This window comes from Pomacea canaliculata, linkage group LG11 (genome assembly GCF_003073045.1).
Source record: "Pomacea canaliculata isolate SZHN2017 linkage group LG11, ASM307304v1, whole genome shotgun sequence".
Lineage (NCBI taxonomy): Eukaryota > Metazoa > Mollusca > Gastropoda > Architaenioglossa > Ampullariidae > Pomacea > Pomacea canaliculata.
In genome coordinates, this window is record NC_037600.1 from 23,944,045 (window position 1) to 23,956,639 (window position 12,595).

At 41.9% G+C, this 12,595-nt stretch overlaps 1 long non-coding RNA gene across 1 annotated transcript; it reads right to left on the reverse strand.

Moving 5' to 3' along the window:
- Positions 1-267: 267 nt before the first annotated feature.
- Positions 268-2,205, reverse strand: LOC112574854. Its single transcript, XR_003101502.1, has 3 exons — positions 1,539-2,205; positions 889-1,081; positions 268-325 (listed from the first exon to the last, which is right to left on the reverse strand). It is a non-coding gene; the product is annotated as an uncharacterized LOC112574854 (long non-coding RNA).
- Positions 2,206-12,595: the final 10,390 nt, after the last annotated feature.

Consider the following 12,595-nt stretch of genomic DNA (forward strand, 5'->3'; position numbering starts at 1 on the left):
ACTGTAGCAAACAAGTTTTGTAGAATGTTGTGGGGAATATTAAATAAAATCAAGTATATGGCGGAAAATACTGCAAATGTATGCGGTACAATCAAAAATCTATTTGATAGGTAATGATGTAATGATTTAAAAGATAACACTTTTTAGGCCCACTTCTGTAAAGCTCCATTGAGAATGATCAAACAATGTTACAGTAGAAAGTGTGTCACACAAATGTCTAACAATGACAAGTGCTGCTCCATTAATGACAATCAGCTAAAGAATCATATAACTTCCATCATCTGGTCCCTGCTGCAACACTTGTGGAAATGAGAGTCCCTCTGTGCTGCAACATTCCAGAATCAGGGAAACATACACTGTATTAGTAATAATGAGTGAGGGTGGTGACCATACAAGAAAATCATAAGTTCCAGTAAGGAACGTTTGAAGCTGTACCTGGGTAAAATAACTAGGTGTTGTGCTTAGTTTAAAGCTCCTACTGTTTGAAGATGTTCACCATCCAAAATCATCAGCACTTTTGTTTCTACCTTTCATGGTGATGGGACATTTGACCTCCACACATCCCTCCCCACAGTAATCACACCTTCCTATACCATTAACCAAATACAGGGTAATCATTATTTAAAACTAGTCCTGTGTCGCATATTTGAAACTCTTTATGAACTTTCACCAGGACATCTTTATACAAAAGCTTCTAAAATTACTGACAAGGCTGGCTGGTCTACATATATGACAAACACTGTGCATGTTTGAGGCTGTTATTCATCCAGCCTTCATGTTAAACCTCTAGGGGGACTTATGCTGATCACAAGTTTTGCTTAATCTGATGAAAAAGACACGTCTGAATTTTAACTTTGAAATTCTGCGTAAAAATAAATTGTACTTTACCATCAAATATTAAAGCTCTAGGAGAAGGATCTGTGAAGAAGGGATTCTTGCTTTGTTCTTGCACTTAAGGCTTGTTGACCTCCATAAAGTTCAACATCATGATTATCATCATGCTCATCATACAGAATGCATACTATACTTGTGCAATAGTATGCATGCCATGATCATAACTATAGCTCTCTTTGGACTGTACCTGCAAATAGGCAAAAAAGAATAATATATTCTGCATCTTTAGACAAATGACATGGGCACACAACAACTGCTAAACCTAGAAAATGATAGTAACCAAATTAATAACAAAACTGAACAGTATACATGAGAAAGCGCTTAGATGTAAGTGCATAAATATATGTTAATTTATTTCTTTAGGGGAAACATGGCTTGAAAGGTGTGCATGTGTTATACATGCAAAAGTTTTAATGAAGAGACACATGTGAACACATTCAAACATGCCCATTACTTTCTGCTCTTTGTTATTTGTGCAAAATATAATATATTAATTTATTAACATGTAAGACACTAACTTGAAAAAAAACCATAAGGCAGTTATTATAATTTTCTCTTCCTTCATGTGGACATAATATTCAAATATAAATGTAAAAATATTGTTTCCAAAACTTATGACTCCAATATAATTTAGTATGACATACCTTGATGTTTCTTTAAAAGGCAAGGAAGGCGTGTTTTCAGTACACCGTTGCATCTTCAATTCTTTCTTGAGTTTATCCCGTGACTAATCAAGGATGTACTTCATAAGCTCGGTACAGCTTTGACTCGGTCAAAATCCTGGTGTCATGACTATTTCCAGAATACTTAACAACACAGTTAATTATATTTATGCCACTATCACAAACTAGCTGTACATTTATTGAATGATAACCTTTTTTATTTACAAATTCACTTTCGTGCTCAGACGGTCCCTGTATTTTTACATGGATGTCATTTACGCACCCAAACACGCTTGGAAATCGAGCGATTGCGAAAAATTATGATTTCTGCTTTTTTTTCATCCCTCTGGCTAGGTATTTGATTTATTTAGACGATTTGTAAAGAGCCTTAGAAACACGGTGAACTGTTCGAGAAACTGTCGACCTATACGTGTTGATCGTATCTCCTGATCAGTTTCGAAACTGTTTCAAAACATCGCGAAGAATAGGATCGAAAACGTGACTCCGAAGGCTCGCTTTCGCCGTATTTTGTTAAAGTTCACGATAACGATTAACAAGTTTAAAGTCCATTTTGTAAAAGTATATAACTTTCATCTACCAAAAACAAGTTTCACATCGTCGTCCTACGTTTCTTCTGTAAAATTTATAAACGAAAACCGAGTTGCTGTGGACGCTCGTCAGTTAGTCACTTGCTAGTCGGCAGCTATGCCAACCCCCTGGTTGGACTAAAGTTACGCCCGAGCTGCGGACTAAAATTCGCCTAGTCGGGTGCAATGCAACGGTCGTAAATTTAGTCGGGTACTATACCCTCGCTACGTCCCGACTAAGGCCTTACGCCCGAGCAATGCAACCGGGTCTAGTAGACTAGTTTGACTGAAGCACTGCAGGCTGCATGACTAACACAAGTGTGTCTACAGGTGTCAACATTGTCACCTGCACCTGGCTACAGGACCAGCTGAAGTGCACCACAGCCCCGGGGTACGAGGTCAACAACCTTGTCACAGATCGCCTCGTCATCAGAGTACCGCGAGCGTCACGTGACCACACCGGCACATACGTTTGTCACGTGACAGGCTCTAGCATGGACGGCTTTAAGTCCTGTGACTTTATCCTGATACCAGGTAGATACACCTACATTGTGGCCACCCTCACATTTGTTGTTTCATATTACAGCGCCTCTACTGGCTGAACACGAATGTTATAAAAGTAAACAAGTAGCTTGTAAGTAAACAGGTTGATGATCACAGTCTATCATTCTATTGCCTTAGAGCTTGATACACAGAGTTTATAACACTGAAGACGAATTGTGTTCTGTACTTTCAGATGTACCTGCCGTAGTTCTGACTGTAGCCATCGCTGTACTCGTGTTCATCCCTGTGTCGTTAGTCATCGTCTTCCTGGTTTTCAAATGTAAACAAAGGTGAGATGACTGGTAATCACTTTTAATACATTTACAGTCTGTACTGTGCCTGAATCATTAGCTAATTAATTATTTAAAAAAAATAATTACTCTAGACCCACTAGCCAATAGGGTGTTTGTCGCATCCCCTGTCCACAGAATGACGGCAGGCGGAGTGATCTCAGCGTCGTGACAAGCTCGTGACTGTCCCGTGCAGGTCACAAGTACCGATACCAGGACACGGATGCAGTTTCTCCCAATATTCTTTTTTTGGAAAGCAAGAGTGCTTCCAGCCCTTGAGAAACTGGGATGGTTTTAGAGGGCCGGACTAATATAGTTAACTCATTTTTACTCAATACTGTATATATAGTATATATACTGGTTTGCGGGCCGGTCAGAGACGGGAGGCGGGCCAAATCCGGCCCGCGGGCCGGCCTTTGCCCAGGTCTGACCTTAGGCGATGTAACACTGTAAGAGAGGGGCTGGGGATATGGGAGAATATGGGGAATATGGGGGAGTGAAAGATGGAGGGGTGAGAAAGGGAAAGGGGTTAAGGAAGGTGTTGGAGGAAGTCTCTAGTCTGGTTACTTTTGCCGGTGCTCTCTTTTCTTGCTGTTGTCTAGTGTTCTTGGAGTCTAAGAAACTGTCAAGTCTGCAGTGGTGGTGAACTGTACACTGTTTATTACTAAAGTTTATCTTTGTATTATTTTTTTGTGTTTATAAATTCGACATTAACAGGTTATGCACTTTTTAAGACTTGAAATCTTGGTTTTATTTAAGTTACCCTCCTTGGTTATTGCTCTGGTTATGAATGATTGAAAAGACCCCATATTTATTATTGTTTAATTTATTTTAAAGATATTCAAACGTATGTTATGATAGGCTAGAAGTCTTATTCATTCATTGAATACTCATTGATTGTTTATAGCAGTTTACAGTTTGAATGATTAACCACCATTGTTACAATTAATGACAACAAAGTATATCATTGTGGTTTGAGTGGTGTAAGTCAACTATTCATGTTTAACGCCAGTTTATGTTTATCTGCTACCTTTTCCTCTGTCTTGGATATTTTTTTAAAATTAATTTTCAACATGTGAGGTGCTGTCGCCACGCATGCATATAGGACATTTTTTTTTTACTGTAGTTAGGTCGTCTTCATTAAGCCTCATTCTAGTAATTTTGGTTTGCATGATGATGTGTGGATAAGCTATTGGGATGTTTGCTTTTGCTCCCTTTGTGTTTTGTAAACGTTGAGTAGTGGGTTTAGTGTGAGGCGACCATCTCTGTGTTTGTGGAGCTATGAGTGAATCTGTTTAGCTGGGTGTACCTAGTGGTGTACCTGGTGGTGTACCTGGTGGTACATCCTGCGTCTTGGAGTGATTGTTGGCTTACATGAATTATCAGTTCTATAGGTTTCCGTCCTGTGTCTGCCAGCACTGACAGGTGTAACATGTACAAAGGTACACCTAACTCTGTGGTTAGCGCCCTGACCTGCAATGACTGGAACTGTTAGTTTGATCTTCCATGGACAAGAAGTGGAGCTCTGTGTCATTAAAACCAACGCTACCCTTACAGTGGCCCCACGTAGATATTCTCGTGACCTTTTGCTCGTCGTGTATCACAATAGAAAGAGTAGACTCTTGTCCTACAAACAATGGCATTTGTTACATTCCTGTTAACGCTCTGTGTGTGTGGTTTCAGTTCAGAGGGAGATGTAAAAAAAAATAGAAGTCTAGAAAAAAAAAACAGCACTGAAATAAATTTTGAAATGCATTTCTGTCAAAACTTATTACTAAATTACATTATAAAGCATGGATGAGGGTTTTGTGAGCACGGATTTCCCTGTCAGTCATTCTACATAAATATTTTATTGTTACGTAGCGCGTCTACACCATCTCTTGATGGAGATTTTTTAGAAATATTACACAAAGGCTAACATGTTGACACTGACAATTGTCAAACAAAAACTTATACTGTATATGTAATTGTCGATCTTACTGAAAATGGGATCATAAAATATATTTAAAATAATAATTTTATTACAGTAAAGAGCTGGATGGGAAAGCTAGCTCTGAAGCAATCCCACTGATATCACCTGAAGAAAACACAAGCAGCTCACCAACAGTCTTATCAAAGGAAGAAGTAAGAAGCAACTTAGCTTTATACCTGTTGATCATGAACGACATTAAAAGTTTGATTTATAACAGACAGACAACTCAATCACGCATTGAAAATACTGAGCCCTTTGTTTTACTATAGAAAATGTATTTAAAATTTTAGAAATATTACAAATCAATATTTTTTAGTACATCTTTACTTATTATTGAGATAAATATTAACGGAAGTTCTGTTGGCTGCCCGCTGCTCTGACATGTGACTAGGTCGTGACTGTAAACTCGACCCTCCATTGTCACACACACCACGTGACGGTTGAAGTCTAGTGATGTCTATCGTAAGTGATCTCATGTCTCTCTTATCTCCTGTCTTGAGACGATGCTTCTTTAAAAAGAAACAGACCAACAAAGGAAGAGACAATTACTAGCTTTGTTTCTACGAACAGTTTGTGCTCGAGGCCACGAAGGGTGACAGGGGTCAGTGTTGTGCAGTTTGACTTTTCTTTAAAAATGGATTCCTTGATTATTAAACTATCAGAAAGATACACTGCTATGGTAAAATTTAATCAAGGTACACTACTGCGGTAGGTACTGCTTTCAGACGAAATTCAAACGCTGTGTCGATGCTGTTTCCAAGTCATAACTCATCGTGTGATACCTTGACAGAAAGCCCGCAGTCTGTATGTTCCTTTTCTTTAAAGAGCATTTCAAATATTAAACAATGAAAAGATTTGTGTGCAAAAGTTTAGGAGTAAACAAATCTGGTCGGCCATCATGACGCTTATCCTTGAACCCGCTTTTCTCTAAATGGCCGCCACCGTACTTTCACACTTCAAACGTTTATAACTCACTCAGTGTAAGGACAAGAAGAACAACGTTTGTATCAAAAAAAAGTTCAGAACCTGCACTTTCTAAAAAAAAGGCTATTTGGCAAATCTCAAATTTCCGAGTTAAGACTCATTTCGTCGTGGAGGGTCACATTTATCGGTTAATTAAGCGCTTGAACTATTTACACGTAAGACCACACAGTGACCCGTAAGTAGAACTATTCATGGGTTAAGTGTGAGAGACTGTCCAGGGCTACTGTCAGATAGAGCCGCCATGATGGAGTCTACATCACACACTACACACTACTCACAACTGGCACCCCGGTGGCGCAATGGTCAACGCGTTAGTCACAACACAGAGAGAATCGGGTACTTCAGTTTAGACATTATCCCGGGTATCATTTATTTTCTATGCACGTGACACAAGTGGGCTGCTTCAATAAAGCTAAAAAAAGCCAGATATTAATGATACTGATCATCTGTCTGAGGAATTCAGATCCATCGTGCATATTATCAGGATATTTTGTTTCAAAATGTAAGCCATTAATAGAGATTACTTACTTGTAAGCCTCCTATGATTCATTCTTGCTCCTTTTCTTTTAAATTTTGTTTCTTTAAAGTCTTACTTACCTGCGGGATAAAAGTCAATATCGAGATAAATACTTAAATATGTGGAAACAAAGGGAAAGGAAATCTCTGGCGTCTTTGTTGGTTCCTCTTTGTGTTTTCTGTATTTGTTTTTGTTCATCATCAGTGCTATTGTTTGTTCTTTCGTAGTTCATGTGTTGTTTGTGTTCCTCTCCCTTGTATGTTGCCCTTGTCTCTACATTGTTTTCAGCGCTAAGACCATGCTCCTTAGGTGTGTGTGTGTGTATGCACTTTACAAATGTTTGTATTTATTGTTGTTTATTGTTGATCTAAGAAATGTAGTCGACTTAGGGTGGGGTGGGAAGAGAATGCAGTCAAGTCCGGTTGAAATCTGTAAACAGATTAATACAAGACAGGCTGCTGATGTCCTATCTTACAACAGTTGGAAAGCCAGGCAAAACAGGAAGAGGAATTCTGGGAGCAGTGGGTTGAGGCGGCATTCCCTGATCTGTACTCTAGTGTCTACTTCCTGCCTCCTGTACACGTCAGCCGCGTGCCGACGACACAAGAGTCTGTTGCTGGTCAGAAAGTTCTCGTCCTTCAGCCACCTCCAAAGGTAGATGAGTCCAACCAGACGGCGACAAGTGCAGTTAAGGACAGTGATGTCCGACATGATGCAGCCATGCAAAGAATCCTTCTATGTCTGGAGACAATGTTTAAAGAGAAGAAAGACGAGAACAAAGAAGTGCTGGTTGGAGTGAGTCAGCTCCTGTTTGACGACTACCTGCGTGACTCTCGTTATGCTGACGACGCAAGAAGACTTCCCCTACCCACCAGACACCACTCTGATCTGCGACAGGAATGGAAACCAGGGGACATCGATGTAATTCTTATTCATCGACAGTACGGTCTTGTCATCTGTAAAGTGAAAGCTTTTGGTGGCAACGTAAATGAACACAACATGTCGGAAAAGGAAACAACAGAGAAAACTAACACAAAGATTACAAACAATCTTCAGGAGGCCATCAAACAGCTGGACAGGGCGGGGGTCACGGTGTCATACCTGGCTAATGACGTCACTAACGGTCTACGTGTCACTAAGACGATCGCACTCCCTAACTTGACGGTTATTCAGCTACAACAGGTGCTCGACAATGACCCCGAGCTGACTCAGGTGAGGATTCTTGTCATCGTTTACCTATTCTTATTGTGTTTTATTTGATTCTAATTTAAACAATTTAACTTGATGATGATGATTGATGATGATGATGATTGATTGATGATTATTGATGGTGATGATGTAATCGAGTGCAAGGTCCATATATAATATCAGAATCATTATTCTGCTTACAATTTGTTTAACAGAGTTGCCCTCTCGACCTAATAAAAATTGGTTTCTCAATGGATCACTTACACTAAATTCAAAGGGTAAAGGTTTCCATAAACTTGTTGTAGCTTTGACAACATGCAACTATAAGTGGTTCACCATGTTCAGACAAGTCTTGCACAATTTATCGAATCACGTGCAAACTTCACCGCCATTCACCCTCCTGACACTTTGTAAACACGACAAAAGCATTTTAAGAGTCAGTAACTTTTTTGAGAAATAACGATATAAAGTGTGTCTCTGCTATTCAATATGTCCGCTGAAATCTTTGTCATGTTTGGTTCATTTCTCTTCAGATTAAGTGATTCTCTTACAGGAGCTGTGTCGGTGTCTGGGACCAAGCGACTCCGCCGACATCCCAGGTCTGTGTCTGTGCTGTGATCAGTTGTCTGACCCCAAGACCCCATGTGACGTCAGTAATCACGTGTTAAAGAATCTCGGTGAATGGTGGACACGACGTGTGGCTGTGTCTGGGCCTGACAGTCACATGACACGTGACGTGTACAGGACACTAGTAGCACGGTAAGATACACTGTGTACAATGAGTATCACAACATAAACTAACACTGTACGAGTGTTGACGTGTAAATAACTTTTGATATCAAATGCACGTGTGGTGACAGTCAGTGGCAGACTGACATTGATATTGAGATGACGAGATGTCAGGTCTACTGTCATCACATCCTCCCACAACCTCCTCCATCTCACCTTCATCGTCACTAAAAACTCTTGAGCTTTGAGCAACTCACCCGTTGTTTATGTTATTTATTTATTAAGTAGCTGTTGTTTACACATTGTAAATAAACATCTTTATAAGACACAATTATTGTCAGACATGTTAGCTTGACTTATAAACTGCTTATCGTTAATATTAGACTTATTACAAGATGTGTAGTCTATAGCTGTGTTACCTTAGTCTGACTGTGACATCAATGTCTATAGTCGTGTTACCTGACTGTGACATCACATTCCTAATTCTCCTTTTCTTCTCATGTTACTATCGTCTCTCTATCCTCTCTATATTTTTGATGTAAATCATTGATTTACTTTCTTTCGTGAATATTTCGTTTCTTTCTGCCTCTGCTTGATCACTATCTATGGAAGCCCTGAGGCCAGAGGGCCGAACTAATAAAGTTAACTTAGTTTTACGCAATTCTGTGTGCATATAGTTTATATACTGGATGGCGGGCCAGCGGGCGGGCCGATCAGAGACAGGAGGCGGGCCGCACCTTGCCCTGGTCTGCTATAGACAGTCTGAGATTGATGTGGCGGGTGACACACAACATCACAAACATTGCTAGGCCTTTCTCAGGAAACTGTCGTGATGTAGTCTTATTTCGTGGCACGACATTACACACTAACAAACTCCAGCACATACAGTCGATTCCGGTGAATGGGACCACATTGGGACGCCATTATGTTGGACCTAATCACCGGGTGGTCCGACTACACGAACATTGCCCGATGTGACAAGACGGCACGTGCTACACGTCACATTAAAATGTCATTGTGACCTTTATTGTGTGTCACACACATATGACTAACATACAAACAGAAACGGCTGCTGATTAGGAGCATTGTTATTGAAAAATAAATTTACAAACAAAATCTTCCAAACGATGTACACAATCAGGCGGCGCTACTCTGTGGCCTGACCCGCGGCTCACTTGGCTTTTTGGCAATTTTCGCGGCAATTTGGCTTCCACCCGCTTGTGTAGGGGAAGACAGAAGTTGTACTCAGTGTGTCTGACTGTGTGGGTATCGTATTTATACTTTCACCACCTCACGACATCGTCAGTCACTGGGAGACTGAGACCTGCCGCAGTATTTACAAGGCTACACAGAAATATCTACAATGCCGACGACACTCGCTTAGTTTTTACTTTGCTGCCTGACAAAACTAAAAGTGCGAGGAAGAAAATGTCATGAGGGTAAAAGAACTAAAGAACGAAGTCAAGCAGAATTTCAAGTATTTATATCGTGCAAAGATCGTATACAAAGTTGTGACCCTACTTGACCTCGGCGTACGTTTCGACATAAACATTGACATCTTAAGGGTCATGAACTTTGTGGCTGCATCATGAATAGCAGTTAAGCCGTCAACTATGAGGACTGTATCGCCGAGGCTGGTCTCAATGTTCAATCAGGTGTGTCGGACGTCGTGCATGACGGTGATGATACTGACGATGTGAGCCTGAATAATGAAGTTCTTCGAGATGATTGGGACAGAGTAACCTCTAGTGCATCTGATTTCAGCTTCGACAATTTCGTTACTTGCGACGAGAGCTTGGAAACTTGAGGTGTACTTTCTTTTGAGGAAATATGTGAGGAAGCTGCGGCTGCGACACTCAGTGGTGATGGAGTTAATGTCGACTGCGGAAGTGACGACGATGACTATTGAGAATCAACAGGTCCACCACCAAGTTTCCGAAGCCCTCACAGCGCTGATCACGTGAGGGAAGTTGGCCTTCAGGCCCCTGGCGGCAGCGACATGTTGGGACACGTGCCACGTGCGGAACACGTGATGTAAACACGAACACAACTCACAGGACACGTGATGTAAACACAAGCACAACTCACAGGACAGGCCACCTTGGACGAGTTCCTCCCCACGGGGACATCAAGTCTTGTCTACACACGGTCACAACCTTGCTGCTCACCTGTTGGACTTTGACATCGTGATATGTTTACACAGGATTGTGACATGCGGTGTCTGTCATACTGTCTCCGTGTCTGGGTGTCATCTGAAGTAAATAAAGTGTTTCCTCCATGTAACGTTTATTATGGCGGTCCCTTGAGAAATGTGAAATCGAGGTTTTACTGTAAATATTTTATGAAGATTCTGTACAGTTTGTAACAGTAATGTCAGGTTTGTTTGTTTATTCACTCAGCTAAACTATTTTCACAAAGTTAACAATAGAGATTTTTTCACAGTATTTATTGGTGAAGAGAATAAAGTTAGAGAGAAGAATTCATGCTTCACAGCGACTTGTACAACTGTTAGTAGACAGTAGACCGTTAGTGACAGAGAGAGAGAGACAGAATGTAGTAACTACTTTCACTTTTTTGTTTTCTTTCCTACCAGAGAAGTACGTTAGTACGTCAAGGCGGAAAACTGTATTACTGAATGTAACTGTCACGAACCAGTCTGGTTCAAGGCCAGAAAACAGGGCCGAACTAGTAGTAGAAACATTAAAGAGGGGCAGTTGGTACCCTGAGGCGATACCGGGCTGAGTGGACAATATGGGTAAATCTCCCTCTGTGGTAGCTGAGCCTGGGAATCGAGGTCGCTTACGAAATGGGGGGCCGCAGTCATCACTTCACAGGTACGTAATTCACGGGTGCTAATGCAAAGGCCAATACACTCGGCCCTGAGAACAGAGTTTATTTTCTTTACCACCGACTGGACACCGGTGCGGACTGGGAGAGCTAGACTGAGTGTCGCGACAGTCAGGGGTTGATGTTACCGACCGTGGGAAGAGGAGCGGTGGATAGATGATGGGTACCCCGAGTATAGCGCGATGGGGTGTAGTTCCTCTAGTCAGAGTTCGATAGCTATGTTTAGAACTAGTTCGATGTAATTGAAGGGGTCCACGTGGCCCGCTAGTATATGAGCTAGGACGGAAGGGTGGTCGAGGCTTAAGCGGCCCGGTGGCGCAACGGTTAGCGCCTGTCACCAATACAGTGAAGGTTGGCTGCCCAGAGTTCATTTCTCGTCTCGGGCACGCTGTTCTTTCTCTGCACGTGGCATCTGTTTACAGGGATGGCTGCCTAGCCGTGATATAGCCTTAGTTGCTAGCACGGCGTAACCCCCACCCCCCACAGTGCGAAATCGCCGCAAGGTGGCAGCACTTTCCTACTAAAACAACATCAACAACAACAACAACTGGTCGAGGCTTTTTCCCTCGTGTTCCGTCAGAGACGTAGTCTCTGAGTGATAGTCAGTCGCAGGCAGCAGGTCTGAAATAGGGAAGCCCGTTCAGTCAGAACGTATCACTACCTGCTGGCACTTGTGATCTTGTGGAGTAGAGAGGAGGGTGCACACTGTAACCAAGAGGCTGATTCTCCCAACGACAAGGGAGGGAATTTACTGTGTCCGGCAGCAAGAAGTGCGAGGAAGCGGTAGGCAGACCCCACCGTGCCACTGGTCCAGTTGTGGTCATCTACAAAACAGCGCACGTCATCTCTACTACGAGCATCGTCGCTGCATCTAGTGCCTTGGGCAACTGTAGTGGGACAGTGATAAAAAGTCGCCTAGAAGACCAGGTGCATGCAGGCAGCGGCACCCATCTTCCGGAAGCAACGGACGAAGTAGCCGAGTGGTACTATCAGTGCCAGCTAACAGGGACAGTTCGTGTAAGTGTTTGAGGTGGACCATTATCTTCCAAGACTGGGAATTGTGGGTCATATGTACAGTTACTTATGTAAGAAACAATCATCTTCTAAATTCATTATTTTGCAATTATTTCAATGTCGAGCCAGCTAAAGAGACCCCTTTCACCTCGGGCGAGTCAGGCCAGCCTTCTCCCAGCCTACTAGTTACGTCACAGTAACAAACCACTTGTATTAAATAATTTAACTTACTCAATATACAGGGTTCGTCACAGCAGTTGATGTGACAGTTTATTTTAACAGTAAGATAAGCTCAAGTCTCCAACATTTGTTTGTGTCAGGTTCTGCGGTCCGGCGACAACAGTGAGTGTGCCATGCACATGTCCTCC